This window comes from Strigops habroptila, chromosome 10 (genome assembly GCF_004027225.2).
Source record: "Strigops habroptila isolate Jane chromosome 10, bStrHab1.2.pri, whole genome shotgun sequence".
Taxonomy (NCBI): domain Eukaryota; kingdom Metazoa; phylum Chordata; class Aves; order Psittaciformes; family Psittacidae; genus Strigops; species Strigops habroptila.
In genome coordinates, this window is record NC_046359.1 from 16,182,447 (window position 1) to 16,200,149 (window position 17,703).

A 17,703-nucleotide genomic window follows, 5' to 3' on the forward strand; every position below is an offset into this window, starting at 1 on the left:
AAGTATGTGTAATTTGGGAACAGAAAAGCCTAAATGCTGCACGCACTTAGCACTGAAAGGTACAATTTCCATGGCTTGCATGTGTCACAGCTGACGGCAGTGGAGCCTGAGTGATGGAAATGGCCTCCTCCGGGCAGGACAGGTTTGTTGCTATGCTATTTTCGAGCCCTCTGCTTATTTCTGTTGCTGGAAATGACTTACATTTGTTTCTAAATCTGTCTCTATTGATTAGCACTTAGTAAGTGGCTGCACGGCTTAATATAATGATCATAGCTCTCACTCCTTTTGTTATTCCTGATGCACAGAAGACTGTTCTTCTTTTAGTTGCAGGATGTTCTTGTTAGCTCAGCCTAGCAGTGTGCATACTTCACAACCCCAGGTATCTGTGATCTTCTTTTTAAGTATTTTACACTGGCAACAAATAGAAAACAAAGTGCATATTACTCATTTTTAATAAAGCTATGACTATCTACCAAAACATCAAAATATCACTTAGCTCATCAGGTTGTATTGCACTAGGTATTTTGTTGGCTATCTTTATTACAGAAAACGCTCGGTTTCCCACAAGTGTATTAATTACAATTAGTTTTGGTTTATGCTGTTTGTAAGTCGTGCTTTGACTGAAAAATAAAGGAGCCCACTAACATTTGCCTTTAAATTCATCCATTGCAAATATCACATTATACTATTATCTGACAAGCTGCTCAGTTCTCTCTGTACTGATTTCATGACTGTGGCATTACACTTTTTGTGATTATATCTCTAAATAACTTACTTAGCTCATGCATTCCAGCTCCTCTATTGAGGAAAACTTGTGTCAGATGTGCACTATTGGTTACAGAAATTCATTCAGTCATTTTCTTCAGCACTTTCTAGTAATTTTCGTCCTGGTATGAGAGTTAGTTGAAAATACAAGTAAAATTATACATGGTTACCCAAGCAGTCAAAAGTAACTCTCATCAATGCTGCTTGTATATGTCCAGTCAGATGCTCAGCAGGACAGTAACAATAGCTCCAGTGTAGTTCACTTGGAAAGAGAGTGTATGGACTATTCTTGCATGCCGTGTGTCCAGTCACGGGATAGTCATGTCCCAGCCCGTACCACAACAGCCCTCTAACATCTGCATCACCACAGATTGGTTTAAGTTATGGTTCTCCAGGGTTTGTTGGAGAAGAAGACCAAACAGTTTAAGTTCTTCTTGAGGTTTCTTGGGGAGCTCATCTATCTGCATTTCCCAGGAGTGCTGCTGTACCGTTCATCTCTGCCTCCAAACTCAGCACGGACTCCCAGCCACAAGCCACTGCCTAAGCGATACTGCCAAGGGGAAAATGGAAGTTTCCAGGTGGCCACCACTGTGCTGTTTTCAAACTGGAAGAGCTGTGGTGCAGTCTGGCAGGGACACGGACAAACTCGTTTCAACATCTGGCAGTTCTGCAGTTGTTATTCTTCATTTTGGGACCCAGGAACATCACTTTGTGGTCAGAGTCTGGATCTAAAAGAGGTTGCAAAGAGCTCTTTCAGGTGCAGCATGGAGCCATCCTGTCAGACTGCTACTCAAAGGTGTCTCATGACAACATCATGAATTCTGGGAGCTATCTTTGAGTCTCTGGCTCACCCTACAGAGTTCTGGCTTGTCCTGAAATCTTCTCAGCTATCTCTCAGCTATTCATGACCAGCAGGAAATCAAAACTTATCATTCACCTTCATCTCTCTCCCTAGAAAAGGACTTTAAAGTGGTGCTGGCACTGCAGGACTGAGTGCAGTAGCCCAGCAGATTATAATAGCATTCTGTCCTCTCCATTATACAACAGGGCTTCCATTTGAAAACTTATGAGAAGCTATTGCTTCAAGTAGCTGGGACTGCTGTCCAAGTCACTGTGACTATAGACAGAATTGATACGAACACCATGGAGACAGAAGGAAGACCCTTGCATCTGGAATAAAGTCTTTACAGTGTATAAGCAAGGTCAGTTTTGCTTATGCTGATACTGACTTTACCAGGTCAGTTCTTGAATACGTATTTTTCACAAGGCAATACTGGAGACCAAAGAGTCTCCCCTGTGGCATGCACTCTGCATAGCAGCTGCTTTAGCACATCCCACTCCTACTGAACACACTTAGGAAACCATGCTCTAACACTTTGGATGTCGTAAGAAGTGTCACTGCAACAGCACTGTCCTGTCCAGTAACAGCAATGCTAGGCCCTTTAAGAAAGCTAGATGCCTATTTCTGGTAACACAAAATCTCTAAGAGATGGATGAGAAAGACTACAAAATTTAGAAGATAACACTAACGTAGACAGCCAATGCTGATTTAGCTGCAACATACAACAATTTTTAGTCCCCCTTCAAAGGATGCTAATCTTAATCTTGGCAGGCTGATAAACAAAACCACAATCACAGCATACACAGATGACTCATCCTGGAGGGCTCTGCTTCTTCAGTGCCAGCGTGATGTTCCACCTAAAACACATAAATGCAGAACGTCATTGAAGAGTTAAGGAGGGCTGGGGGTGGTATCCTTGGCTGTATGCTCCACTGCTCTCACAACAGCCTCCCTCCCCACCCTGTGTACAGTGCAACAGCTCCAATATTCTGCTCTCAGGACTGCAAGAGAAACACAGTGCAACTCAGTCAGAGATGGAGATTGTAATTTCGATAAAATGGCCAGAATCAAACCGTGCACCTACATTCAGGGAAATAACCATCTTGAAAGGAAATGCTAAAATAGTTCCTTTCCTATCTTCACCCTGACCTAAAATAAACAGCAACCTACATCCCTGATCTTAGTATTTAAGCACTTTCAAATGAGAGACTTTATTTTCCCATTTCAATCTGGTTTTGGTTGCTGCTTTTTGGGAGGGAGGATGGTCTTGTGATTATTAGAGTCGCAGGCTGCAAGTCAAGAGATCAACGTTCAGCTCTCAAATATTTTCCTCAGTAGCTTTGGTCTCTGTTTGCCATAGGAAATAGTGAGTGATGCACTTCCTTAGCTTACGGGATTCTAAAGACTTTTAAGATGTGAAAAAATGCTTTCAAGGTTTCTGTCCATAATGTCAAGTCTTTAATGTGGCAAGACCCTGACTTCACATGCAAAGTTTTTGCAAACAAACCACTTTTGTCTGAAAAGGCAGGCCTATACACAGAAATGAAAGGCAGAAATGTGTACGTTAGTGATCCGAGGGGAAGGGAAAGCCTGTTGCTCTTTGACTGTGGCACAGATGTTCCAGGAGAGTTAGTTGGTGGAAATGTTGACAGCGATTACACCACCAAAATAGGTGTCAGAGGTGATGAAGACAGGCCATGTTATGATCAACACTAGGGAAATGTTGTTTGTATACAGGACCTATCCAGAAGCACTTTATAGTTAGAATGGTGTAATGTCGTTGCCTATTATTAATCTGATCAGTCAAACTAAGACCTGTCATATGTTTGGAAACACAGGTTTCCCATGGGAACACGGCATCATGTCCTTCTCCCTGGACATTACCTGTCCTTCACACCTAGAAGAAGGCTGAACTTGGGATAGTGCAAGCCCTTTTTCCCCAAAGTTTGGCTCACAGACGTACGAAGCAATGTACACTGTCATGCAGGATCCCCTCCTGTCCATCCCTGCCTGCTCCCCTGCTGTATGCGCAGTGAGCCTGCCCTGTTGTCAAACAGCAGTTTCACGTCAAAGGTGGGTCTGGTGCATAAACCTTAACTACAACTGATGTGAAATAAGAAATATATCAAAAAAGCACACTGTCCTACACAAATAAAACATTTACAATTAGGGACCCAACAATCTGGTTTTTCCTGCTTTCTGTAACATTTCTCCATTGTTGGCCAAATTGTTCTTTGAGCAGATCTTTGACTCATGCTTTCAATAGAGCTGGAAAAGGTCAGGATTTTGGTATAAAAAATGCTGGATCAAATGTCTGATGATTGGACCATATTTGCGTAACTAGGTCTAGTCACATATCCAGCAGAAAGTTTGACTAAATGAGTGCTCTGTATGCGTCTAAATCACTGTGGCTGCTCATCTTACCAGTGAGCTTGGAGTAAGCATTCAGTGGCATACTGATTGACACATGGCTCTCCTGCAAGATGCCATTTTCAGATCACAGCCATGTAAATACAAAAATGCCAGTTCGCAAATTGTCACAGGCTAAGCTTTTCCGTACCAATGTGACATGGAAACACCAAGTAGTTTTACTTGTGCAATCTTGTCAATCTATTAACATTTACACTGTGGTACAGCCTAAAGGCTAGCCCATTTGGGGTCCCAGTGTGCCAGGTGTGGTACAAATAAATGACTTCCTTAAAGGAGGTTGCAATCTTTGGAGGCAGGGGAGATCTTGCTGGCTTCATTGTGGAATTGCATGCTCCGTCTGACAATGTTCACCACTTCGTGGGACGTTTGCAGGGAGAGAAACAAACCCAGCAAGCTTAAGCAGAAAGGGCCGCTGCTTCTAAAAGCTTTGCTAGTCAGAAAGGAGGCAGCCCTGAGAGTGAGTTCTGGCTGCCTTGAGCTGTTGGAAACCTCTAAGAGGGCAAGCTGTGGCAGGAAATAAAAAAGCACATTGAATAAATCACTTGATGCTCTGATTAAAAGGCATGGGACTGCGTATCATGTGATAGTTAAAGCCATAAGCTCCAGCCTTAAAGATATTTGGTGCACGAGCAGTCTGAATGGGCAGATGGTATTCATGAGCAGGATTATTATTCCTAGCAAAACAGGTCAAACCAAGTCACTTAGAATTGGAATTAAAAGGTAAAGATTGCTATCTCTGAAGGTGTATGACTTTTAAAGAGAGCTAATTAATCAGGCTCATTATAATTGCATCATTTTAAACAACAAAATCATTGTTCTGTGTAACAGAGAAAAGCTTTGCGTTCATTCCCTTTCTGTCAGGTAACTTCACATGCATTTTCCAGCATGAAATTTGCCTCCAAACAGGAATGGGTCAGCTGGATGGAACTGACCAAAAGTATTCATTTGAGTGACATTGTGTTGTGAGTAAAAGTAAATGCTACACATAAAGGGCGGCTCATGTATAGCAGTGCCTACCTTTCTGCGCAGTACGCAGCCTCACTTTCCTATGGCTTTTCTGTAAGCAGACACCCTGATGGGTGGCTGACTGCCCTGAGCCAGGGGTTAAAGCAGGTTGCACCAACAAGCAGCTCAGGGATGAGGCTCTCTGCCCTGTGAGGGTATGGAATTGTTCAAATCAGCTATGTGGCAGAGGGGCAAGACAGGCATAGGGCTCACATTACTTCTTATAGCAACAAGGGGACAACTTTGCTACCTCTGCACTCTGGTAGCAGCAGCAGAGGGTAGGAGAAGCTGCTTTTGCAAACACAGGTTCTGGCAGCCTCTCAAAACCCCTTGATCTCCCCACACTGAGGGAGGGGAAGCGATGGAGGTCCCAGGGTGACAGCAAGACCCAGGCAGCTCCTTCCAGGGGCAGGATGACAAGATGGTGCAAAGTCCCTGCAAAGGGCTGGAAGGTGCTTTGGAAAGGGCATAGAGAAGGAAGTATCATTCTGCCTTTTCTACATGGCCATCAGCCCTCTGGGACCGTGTTTCGCAGACCCATCCCCAGCATTTTTCTTTGTCATAAGACCCTCCAAACCCCAGCACATTAGCAGAGTATTAGCAGGAAAACAGCATGTTGGTTGATTTTAATGGACACCAACCACCTGGGAATATCAAGTGCTCTGCTTTGGCTTCCTGAGCCTGGGTGAACGAGACCCTGCTCTGCTCTCTGCAGTGTGGCCCAGTGCTTCAGCCCTGGGGCAGCCTCCAAGTGTCCTTGGCACCGGCTGACATGGAGCTCCTTGAGGCAAACCTGGGAGGTCTCACAGGCACTGGGGAAGGCACTGCCAGGGCCCGCATCTCCCAGTGCTGCTCCAGCAGGCTGGGCCAGCCAGGGCTGTGGAAGGAGGCAGGCAGCTCCCTTGCCTCAGGCAGGGGAGAAGGCAGCAGCCTCACAAGCCAGAGCAGGAAGAGGACACCTGACTGGCACAGGTCTGCTTGCTTGTGAGAAACAGGGTGGCTTGGCCCTGCTCCTCCCATGCCACTTCTACATCCCCAGTGCTAGGAGCATGAGGAACTAACTTACAACTGGGGCTGCCACCAAGGTGGTAAAGGCTTGGGCAAGAAAACAGAGTGCACCTTGCTCCACGGGCTGTTGGAGGTATAACATGGAAAAGCCATGGAGCTGCAGAAGAGCACAGGTGGGGTGAGAGAGGTGAAGACTTAAGGGAGTTGTCACAGAATTAATTACTGCTTGAGGAAGATGCTCATTATCAGGCAGCTCCTGTATGAGCCATGATTTCAGCTGGGCCTTTGGAGGCAGCATCTGCAGCAGGGGCACAAATCACCTTGTTACATCCATGTGGGAGGGAGAGCAGTGCTGTCCCTATACAGGGGACACCAAGAGGGCTCAGATTGCATTTGGACATTTGTGTGGTGGGCACTGCACAAACTCACAGTAAAGCAGTCTTTGCTCCAAGGGACCTGTGCTGCAAATAGGTCCACTGGTAAAAAGTGGTAGGAGAGAGGAGAAGAAAGACCATTGCAATTTTATCTGGGGGAAGAAAAGGAAGTACAGTGGGAAACCAAAACTGACAGTGGGAAACCATGGGTGAAGGACAAGTGGAAAAACAGGCAGTGAAGCTGTCTGGAAGTGAAGGGACTGGGAGGAAGGGATGGCAAAGAGTTTGGCTTGCTAGCTGATCTGCAGAGGAGGTAACCAGGGACACAGCACAGCCCAAGCACAAAGTCAGCCAGTTTTGCTCCCCTGATTTCACTTAAATGAATTCCCTGCATCAGCCAGCTCTGCCCCTGGTGCCAGAGTATAGTGTATGCAGAGCAGATATTGAGCAGTATGACCCTGAAGAGAAATATTGTGTTGGGTCAACATCACACCAATTTCTGTGCCAGAAGGTGTGAAGCAAAAACTATGTATTTTGGCTGATTGCTATATATAAAAGATACAACCTTGGTCCCAAAGTGGGGGTATAACTCATTCTGCAGTGATACTTTTATTCTAGACCTCAGACTCTTCTGCATATAATCAAAACATGCTTTGTGTTTCTTCTACCCATGACCACATATTAATTTGTGTGATTGTAACACTTGTGAGAAATACCAAACTGAGGCTCTTGGAGAGTAAAGCCATGCATTTAACCACAAGACACATACAGCTTAAGCAAGGCCCTTGCTATGGGCACCACGGAGCATGAACTAGCAAAGGGAAATCAGTGACATTCCTTTCCAGCTTATAGAAACCCAAAAGGTTGCCAATGTATCAGCAAATATGCAAAGAACTGAATGTAAGCACACTCATTCGGAGTTGTAAACAATATTTAAATGTTGCATTGGGCTTGTGACTTCTCTTTTGACTTCTACTATCCATAACTACTAGTTTCATGTGACTCGTCGGCTAAATCATATGTGTTATTTCTGCTATGCGCTTGCCTGCTAGTGAGTTTATCTAAAATTGGTCTATGAAAAGAAAGCTCCCTGAAATGTGAGTAAAAAGAAAACCCTTTTTTGCAAATGTTGGTAGAAAATAGAAGTAAAACAGAAGTAGGGTAAGCTTGAGCAAAGATAGCTCTTAGATGGATAAAAGATTTGGAAATAGTTTATTTCCTTTTTCATTCACCCAGAGAGAGACTAGGCACAAGAGATGCAAAGGTTATGTCTGATACAGATAAACTTCTCTTTTACCACATTATGTGGTCAGTTTCTGAGCTGTAATTTGAACTGTGGATCAAGTCAGTGTGACAAAGACACAAAGCATTGGTCAGACTTCAGTAGGCACGGGTCCTCAGATTCAGTTTCCAAACTTTCCAGTTTGTGGCAAGCATCAGATATCATAAGCTGTACATCTGTTCTTTTAAAAGGATTCAGCTGTCTGAAGGGAAATTAAGAAAGCCAGTGGCCAATTATACGGTATGCAGGTAACTAGGTTTGCTTGCTCTTTTTTGCCTCCTTGCTCCATTTATCAGATTTTATTGTAAATTCTTGTCACTTCATGAGCACCTTTATTTGACAGTCCCCAGCAAAGCAGCAGCATGTGATGGTTTGGCCCCAGCCTCTCAGAATGATAAAGAGTAGTCTGGGCTTTGCAGACCATATGCCCACTACACAGGTGCAGCTGCATTTAGACTGAGGTGTCATCACCACGTCTTAGTGCTGGAGTGATTCAGAGAGACATTAGTATAAGTACACACCGGGCTCCATACAGCAAGATGGCCAACATGCAAATGAAAGATAAATAAATGACGAACTGCTACAGCTTCAGCTTGCAGAGTGTCAAGTAACTCTTGGAAAGTGTTTAGCACTTTCCACTTCAGTTAATTTCCATGGAAGCTGAGAGATTTCGGCATAGCCAGAATTGCTCTGCCACCTTGTAGTACTGAGCCTTAGAAAACAAGGGGAGCAAGGAGCTGCAGAGGCCTGGGACTGCGGGAGCTTCGCCTGTGTGACAGCTCAGTAAACACAGCTCTGGCCGTGACTCCCGCAGCCCATTGTTTTCTATGGCAGATGAATGGAGGTCCTAGGCGCACTCTATGCTCTGAAGCATTACTGAATAAATATGAGGCCACCTCTGTCTTGTTAAAGGATTAAATTCTTATTTTTAAGTCTAACTGTGTTGAGGAAAACCCTCCTTTCCTCCATCTCTACAGGGCAGGCAGTGTGTTAGCCTATAGACTGCTTATGGTATAGGTATCACTATCATGGCAAAGGTGACAAGTTTACTGGCATCTACATGCAAAAGGAGAAATTCCTACTTAGTATCTCTGTTTTTAATATCTGTACTAATTTATGCTAGCTGGTCAGGTTCATTGAGAAGAGATGAGTTTGTCAAAGCTGGTACATTTATTTTAGTGAATGTTTACATACGTACTCCCATAGCAGCTGTGTACATGACGGGCTAAGTATAATCAGCCTAACAGAACAAACAGAGCATGAGAGGTAGCAAAAGCAATTCTCCAGGCTGTGCTGCCTTGCCCAGCAGAACTCACACCACCTCCTTTGGTCACTCTGATATTCAGTAACTTTCTAACTTTACTATGCAAATAATTTACAAAGAAGTTGGCACATTTGTGTTGCTTCTCTTAAAAAAGGTTTATGTCAGAGTGTTTCTCTCAAGCTGGGGCTCACCCATGTGCTGCTGTGCCTGCATATCCCCAGGGGTCTGCAAAGCCTCCAGTGATGGGGACAGCCATTTAACTGCATAGGAGCCACTGCAGGATCAGGATTTCTGTATGGAAGTAGTGGGCTGTGAGGTCAACCTGGGACTAGGACATTTCCCTGCACTACTGCAGGCTGTAACAGTGACTGTGTGCTGCACTTGGAATCATAGAATGGTTAGGATTGGAAAGGACCTTAAGATCATCTCAAGCTGAGATGCTTGAGATTTCACTAAATGGGCTTGCAGAGACATGAGAAGCTAGTCACTAAGCACAAGGAGTGCTGCTCAAGAGAGATTTAAGTGCCCAGCAGAGATGCCTCATTAAACTGATACAAACCTAATAAACAGAAGAGCTGCTAAGTATCAGAAGGAGTTAAGCAATGAAAAGTGGCGGAAAGCCAAGCAGCAATGAGTCTTCTTAATGCACAGGGAAACTACCCAGCAAATACACAGTTCGCAATACAAGAGGGAAGAAGAGACAGATACCTTTTAAGATGATGATTTGCCTTGTATCAGTAATCCTTCAAGTATTTTTTATTTTACTGACGCTATTTATATAAATCCAGTTGGTGAAGGATGGTCGAAGTAGCTATGTTGTTTTAAAAACACACTTTGGAAGCCAAGTGATTCTCCTTTGCAAATGAAAAAGAGGCTCTAAAAGTGTTTTAAAAATGACAAGGGGAACTACTTTCCATAAGCCTGCTGTACTTCATGGCTATAGTATGATGGTATATTGCATGCATGAAGGTATATGCATTCAGATATATTCAGGAAAGGGAGAAGCCACAGAAGAGAAACATTACACATGCACTTGCATTTCTCGCTCATGGAAACTGGTCACTATGGTTACAGACAGATGTGAAAGCTCCCTTTGAACAGACCATCAGCTGCTGTAACTGAGTGAGGCCCACAGACAGGCAGTGAGAGATGGGAGAGTGCAGCAGCCCTTCCCCAGCCTGCAGAAGAGGATGCCCATGGTGGGTCAGAGGTCTCCCAAAACCATGCCCTGCTAATACTGCTGGAATGTACTGACTGTGGCAGGGTTAGCACAAATGCCACACAGATAATGGGCATGCCTCTGAGAAGCTGATCAGCCTCTCTGATGCAAAGGCAGGAACAAAGTGGGCATTAATTCGCAGCAACCAGCACTTAGGCATTGGCCCCAAGCAAAGCAGCCATCTTCTTCAGAGGTGGGGCTGAAATGGAGATAATGACTGAATGCCACAGGGCTACATCCCAGTGCAAACCAGTTCTCTTCTTAGCCTGTATTCCATATGATTGAGTGTTTACGCAACAAAAGTGTCCAGTCAACACAACAACATGCAGGGACCCGGATGTTTCCAGGTCAAGGACTCTGGCACAAGTTTTTGCTTTCACCCAAAGCGTGAGCAGGCAAAGATGAAATCAAACCTACCATGACTGGAGTGAATTTTAACTTTATATAATACTGGATTTTGGAAGGAATCATTCCCAGCGATACTCCCCTGACTGTACTGTTTGTGCAGTGAGTCAGGAAGCCTTGCATGCCACTTGTAATACCCTGCCCACTTCTCCTTGGGCTATGTCTGTGTATGCATGTGGATATCACACATCATTATACATATTGCTCTAGCCACACTCTCGGGGAAATATATCATTAGGAGTTTTTCCAGTCTTGTTATTGACTTGGTTAACCATTAACAGAATCACCTTTTCTTACAAAGCCCTCACGAAGTCCATAAAGTGTAACATTCTTCCCGTCTGCACACCAGGCTCTGGTCTTCAAGGATGCAGGTGGTCAGTTGCAGACCACTGAAATGTTGTTCCATTTGCACATGTGAATTAGAATATTTAACTCATTGCTGCATGCAAAACTTCGAGAGCCCTTGGGCAACTCTTCTGTACCCCTATATGAACTCTCAGTGAGGACTGAAGGGCTTTGGGTATTATTTTTATGGACTATGTCTGTGCTTCTCCAGCTTTCGGTGTGCTGCTGGACATGAGAGAGGTGGAAAAATAGTTAATCGCTAGCCCTGAGTATAGAAAGCAAACTATGGGCAAACAGTACCCAGGGCAGGCTGGTATGAAATGATCTGTCAAAAGCTGAGCAGGCTGTTTTCCTGAGGGAAAAGCCTGATGGTGGAGATAACAGAAGGTCTGGTAACTGAGGAGCAATTTCAGTAATTAAAATTTTAACAGCACGTAGCATAGTAGGCAAAGATACATAAGAGGAGGCACACAGAGGGAGAGAAAGCAGCAAGATATTTCCTGGGAAAAGCAAAGCGTGGCTACTCCTGCATCTGTAGGCATAATCTGAATTCTGACTCAGCCGTCTAATCAAAGGGCACTGCCAACTCTGTCCAGGGAACTAAGAAATGCTGGTTTGTTTTGAAGAGAGAGCTGCATCACTACAATTATTTCTGACGGCACTACTTGCCCGGAAGGTACATGGCTTAAAAAACAGACTCCTTGGCATGTCCATGGAAATGAGTAAGAGCTTGACTCACAGACCTTGTCTTGAGGGATCTGTTGAACCTACCCCATGAAGAAGCTACATTGTCTCTTGCTTTAGGAAGACCGTAAAAAAGGCAGGGATCTTGAGAAGAAACTGTGACAACTTATTCCCTGAGGAGAACCTATCACATACCTTCAAATCTTACTATCATCCAGATGCTTTTCCCAAGTCTTCAAAATAAAAAACTCTTTCTGTATTGTGTGGCAATGAGAAAAACTCATCGATTAACCACTGCAGGATGGGAAAAGTGAAACTCTGGGTGAAGCTACATGCCTTATGGCTTTGGCATGAGCTGATCTCAGAACCACCCAAAGGGGATGGCATCCTCTCCCGTGCCCCAGCTTTCCCCTCCTTCTTTGTCTTCTGGCCCTGTGCTGCCAAGCCACCAGGCTGCCCCAGCTCCCTGACCGGTCCCATAAGTAGCAGTGGGCAGAAGGGAGAGCTGGGGACTGGGCAGTGGGAGGGATGTGGAGAGGAAGGAAGACCTCTCTTTCTGCTGGCAGGGAGGTGTTGTAACAATTTAGTCACAATGTGCAGCTTTGGGTGCTGAGAACTGCACAAACACGTCAGTAAATGTACGAAATAGATCGTGAGGGTCATGGGGAAATCACTTCTCCCTCTATCTGCCTTTGGTTGCTGCACTCTGAAGAACCATAGTAATTGTTGTGAGAGAAGGTTGACTCTCAAGCTGCAAGCTCCGTTTCAAGCCCAAAGTGATAAACCTCCATCAAGTGACTTATAATTTGGAAACTGAAATTACACCTTTGAGAGAGGACATCCTGCCACCAAGAGACCGTATCACACACGCTTGCTGGCCCCAGCTGTGCTCTGACACGCCACCAGCAGCAACTGGACCAGGGCTGCTCTCCCTCCTCTGCAAGCCACTCCGAGACTCAGTGCAAAACACCAAGAAAGACTCTGCTTGCATTGAACGTAATGTGTATTGAAGCCATATTTACAGCTTGCTCAGAAGTAATAAAGGGTGCGGTTTCACAGGTAGTAATGAGCAAATACAATAAAAAATGCAGGCTAAAGCCAGAGAGGAAGCAGGTGCCTTTTTCATACAGTATGTCTTCCTAGCCATAGAACAGATGAGGCATCTGTCATTCACAACAGAATAAAGATGGTTGGAGAAAAAAAAAAAAATCCCAAAGATCCATTTTACATCTCAAAGATGCAGGCAATAAAGTCGTGACTCACACTTAACAAGTTCATCTGCTATTTTGTGACTAATGCATTAAATTCTATAATTCACAAATGTCCTACTCTTTAGGGTTTTACTAAAAGGTATTTGCTGAATTAGAGTTAGACTTAGAGATAGCAAAATGAAGTGAAAAAGCAGGGCCTTTTACAGAGAGGGAAGCAATCATCACTAATGGATTTATCGTGCAAAAGCTTATGCGGTTGAAAAACCATGCACGTACACACACATCTGGCTGCTTCAGCTGCTGGTGGCAGTCGTGAATATAGCTTGCTGATGCCAAACAAAAATCCATATCAATACAATCATCTATTTATTCATTTTATAATGTAGATCTCAAGATATCAGCCACAACTGTAGCAACAACAGAAAATAAACAGCTAGGTTTTCCAAGAAAAGTTAAATTTGAATGAAAGTCAATCAAAGTCCATGCTAAACCACTTAGCTAATAGATTGGCAGGGCTTACCTACTGAGTTGCAGAGGCACCACTCCAACATTTGCAATGACAACAGCTGGGATATCAGTTGAAAAGCTCCTTCCTTTTCTGATCCCTCTGGCCCCTGCATATAGGTCAGCGTAACTTTGTTACTGCATATATTCAGCATGTTGTCACACGAACAGCATATTTAAAGAAAATATAACCTTAGAGACACAGAAGTACCAAATCTTTTACAGGTGGTAAGTGGATCGAAATCATCTGACCTACCTTAGGTAAAGAAGATAAATCTCTGCACAGTATTATAGACAAGCCAATCATGTTTAAATGGGTGCATGTAGGAAAACATTTGCTTGGTGCCTGCAATGAAAAGGAACAGTGACACTGAACTCTCAATGCAGGTACTTGGCTTTTGGCATGCAATGCCAGAGCTTGGAATTATTTATTCCCCCTTCACTCTGTTCATTAGCACCTAGTACTTCTCGCGCCCTAAGGCTGTCCTCTCAGCCACGCGAATTCTGATGGGTTCATCACTAGTTTCATAATATCTTTATGAAAGTTTATCTTTCATAAAACCCCAGCTCTTGCATTTATGTGGCCAATGAAGAAACTCCACTTCCCCTTTAGAAATTACTCATATCCTCAGAGTTGTGGATCAAAGCACAGAAAATGAAAGTACCAAAGTCTTAGAAAACAGAAGGCTAAAAAAAAAAATTAATATTTAGTATTTTCAGAAACATTATGAATTCTAAAGCAAATGTAATGATTTCCTGTAGGAAGATTTTTTCACAGCTTCTGGGGCCCTGGTATGATAAGCAGAAGCTTACAGAGCCTTCCTCACCCAGGAGTATACAGGAGCTAAATAATTCTCTGTATTCTGAGGCTAGTTAACATCACACACAGCACAGCAGGATTTTTCCACCAGAGAGAGAGCTCATGACACATGTCCAGTTTCTAAAAAAAATAAAAAAAAATGAGGATTTGCCACAAATATATATTTCCTTAAAAAATCCACATTACTGAAGAAATTAGATTCATTCACACTTCAAACTGTTAAACATTTCGTGGTGCTTTAAAAATCTGCAGGGTTCTCATTTTCTGTTTGGAATTTTTTTTCCCCTACTTGCCAGCACTGCTTGGCAGAGGCTACCACAGGAAGGCTTTCAGAAGATTTCAACCTCTGGTTAGTGATTCTTAAATATAACACTCTATCTTTAAAATCACATTCTTAAAAGACCCCACAATTTGGGGGGATAGTGAGGGGGAACCCTTGAAAAAAACCACAGTATGCTTCGAAAATTAATGTCGAGAAGTGATCCTGAATATCAGGTTTTAATAGTAATGATTTACAACTGATTTTTAAAATGCCTTACAGATTGCACTGTTATTCCCTGGTTAACTATGATCACACTATGAATAAACCAGGACACGTTACAGAAAATATGATTAATAGATTGCCAGCTTTAATGGGAAAACTGTGTTTTCAGTGGTTTCCTTGAAAGGAAATGGATTATAAAGCTGTTCTGAAAGGACTAACTAGAAGAGCTGTGTGGAGGCATGTCTTGCAAGCATGTCTTTGGCTCTGATAACAACGCTGGGCACCCACAGAATTTGCCACTTTTAGATCAGTATGGTACATTTAACACAACAGGACGCATCAAATGAAAAGCAGGATGTATTCATTTCAGCACAGAGTGGGTAGGTTGAGATGAGTTAAATGAAGCTGTGATTCTATCCATGGCACATTTTAATTGTGTGCTATGCTTTGAATATAAAAGAAGACCTAGTTTACCCAACATTTATATAACATTCTTCCTCATTAAGAATTTATTAACAGTGTCATCAACACTGAAATCATGAAAGGGGGAAAAAAAAACCCAAGTCCATTTAAAACCACTAATTAGCTGGGCAATCTGATTATACATGCACAGTAGCTGTTGCCTTCTTGGGGTTTCAGTGACCAGCTGCGGAAACAAATGCACACTGTAACATATTTAAGGAAAGAACAAGCTTTTTTGTATTAAAAAAATTAAAAATCCTCAAAGGTGAAAAAAGTCCGTGAAGGTGTGGAGCACATAAACCTGCACAGTCAAAAGTCTGTTTGATTTTTCCGGGGGGCATTTAAAACATTGAAACTGCTTCTACATGATTTACTTTCCTAACAAAAAACATTGGGTGCTTTCCTGAATCACAGCCATGCAGGATTTTACTGCATACTGAAACTCTTTGTTTCATTTATAATTATCTAATAGGATTTGCAGCTTTGGCCTCTGTTTCCCCTGAAGACAACGGGGGCCAGGATGTTGGTTTCAAGGAGATGTAATTGTCAGCAGCTTTTCCATCCATAGCAAACACATACATGCAAGAACATGCCACCTTAGGCTCCGGTTACTTAGTTAAAAGTTAAGTGTACAGAAAAACAGTACATCTTTAACTACTCCTTACTTCCTGCTCCCAGTGAAGACAGACACTAACAACACTGACAGCAATTTCCCTTTTTGTCTTAAGACATGAGCTCTGATGCCACTACTACCTCTACAGAGAATCAGGTACTGTTATACTGTGTTACTGCCAAGACTGGGAGGACTTTTTAACCAAGAATGTTTCAAACCTGAGGTCCTCTGAAGGACAATGAACTTCATTTTTCCTTGAATAGAGGGTGACTGACTCGATTCCTTTGCATACCATGGTTGAGTAAAGTAAGTAAGTAAGTAAAGTGGTAACTTTAGCCAAAAAATAATAGCTAGCTAGTGTAAATCACCCACTGCTGATATCATATGCTGCTTTGAATGTAATTTTAAAAGTGGTCTGTTAATGCTATGCTTGCATTTGTGTCTTAGCTGGTGCAGGAGGTAGTTCCTCACAGATTGTTTCGTGTCTGTTCCAGAGGAAACATGAGTCACTATAATAAGATCCACGTCTACCTTCCCTCCTTCCAGATGATCACAGTTTCCACGAAATCTTTCTCATGTCTTCCCTTAGTAGTAACTGCAGACCAACCACTAAAAAATTCTGAAATCCCATCTCCTCAGGCAAGACCATACAGCAGATGGGTCACATTCACTCCAAGCATCTCTAATTAAAGAGCAGGGTGGAATATAGTAAACATGTTAGAAAGTAAAACAAGTTCCAAAATCACAAGCCTAACCACTGATGTAACTTCTGTAACAACTTCCACAGGGAAGATGTGTCCACTCATTTCTCATTCATCACAGAGAAAACAGAAAGAACTATACTTTGATGTTCAAAAGAGCAATGTCTTGTCCCCAAAGTTAGGAACTCCAGCTTTTAAAAGAAAGCTGACAAAGACTTTGGCATTTACTGATATTATCTAATTTGTTATATGCGTCAGAGGCTTAGAGAACTTGTCAATCACTGTTGGGTTGGGGTTTTTTTTTGTTAACTCTTGGTTGTAAGTTACTAATTCTACAGGCTGGAAAATATTTAAGTAGCAGTTTTTAATATGAAATTTTTCCTAAATACTTTTGGAATTAAAGTGTAAAATTTGAGTGTACTGTTTGCTTTCTTTTTAAACAGAGAACAGAAATAGCTATATCACTGTTATACGTTCTGTTCCTGACAGATTAACATCCCCGTCTCAGAACGCAAATAAATATTTGGCTTTGATGTCTTTTGTTGCTCTATGGGTAACAAGGTTGGGTATCTTCACTGATACTGTATGAAACCTGTAAGTCTGTTTTTCTAATACAGAACACAGCTAATTAGGATTTTGCTGCATTTCATATTTGCTCAGAGTTTTCATTTCTGGATTTTCAGTTTACTTGAAACCAAACAGCTGTGAAACACCAATTCTGTACAGGGAAAAAACACAGGCTGTCTCCCTGAAAATCAGAAAGGTTTAGGTCGGACGGGACCTTAAACACCACCTAGTTCCAATCCCCTGCCATGGGCAGAGACACCTTCCAGTAGACCAGGTTGCTCAAAGCCCCATCCAACCTGTCCTCATCCTGAGACTGTCTGGAACAACTGCCTCATCTCCAGACTCATTATTCTTAATTCTTAGTGGACTGGAAGGAGACCTACATTTTATTTAAAAGGAAAATAAACTGATCTAAAATGCTTCATAAACTGTTGCTACTTTCTGTCATGAAGAACTTAAGGTTATTACAATTGTTTCATGTGCTCTGATAGAACTGCTTATGCTTCTGTTATAAACTCAGAAGATTCTAGGGTTTGTTTTACAAACACATTTGCTTCCAGTTGCCAGCCTGGTCTGTGAAATAGGATATTCTGCAAGTGCAACTTAAAAACAAAACCAAAAAACCAAGGAAGAGCATTTTGCAGTCAAACAAAACAAAAAAACCCAAAACCCAGTATGCATTAACTGGTGCAAGAACTTGGTTATTTAAAAACCAACTA

General features: G+C 42.7%; 1 long non-coding RNA gene across 1 annotated transcript; it reads right to left on the reverse strand.

The window, feature by feature from the left end:
* Positions 1-434: 434 nt before the first annotated feature.
* Positions 435-13,859, reverse strand: LOC115614034. Its single transcript, XR_003993603.1, has 3 exons — positions 13,354-13,859; positions 2,409-2,463; positions 435-1,493 (listed from the first exon to the last, which is right to left on the reverse strand). It is a non-coding gene; the product is annotated as an uncharacterized LOC115614034 (long non-coding RNA).
* Positions 13,860-17,703: the final 3,844 nt, after the last annotated feature.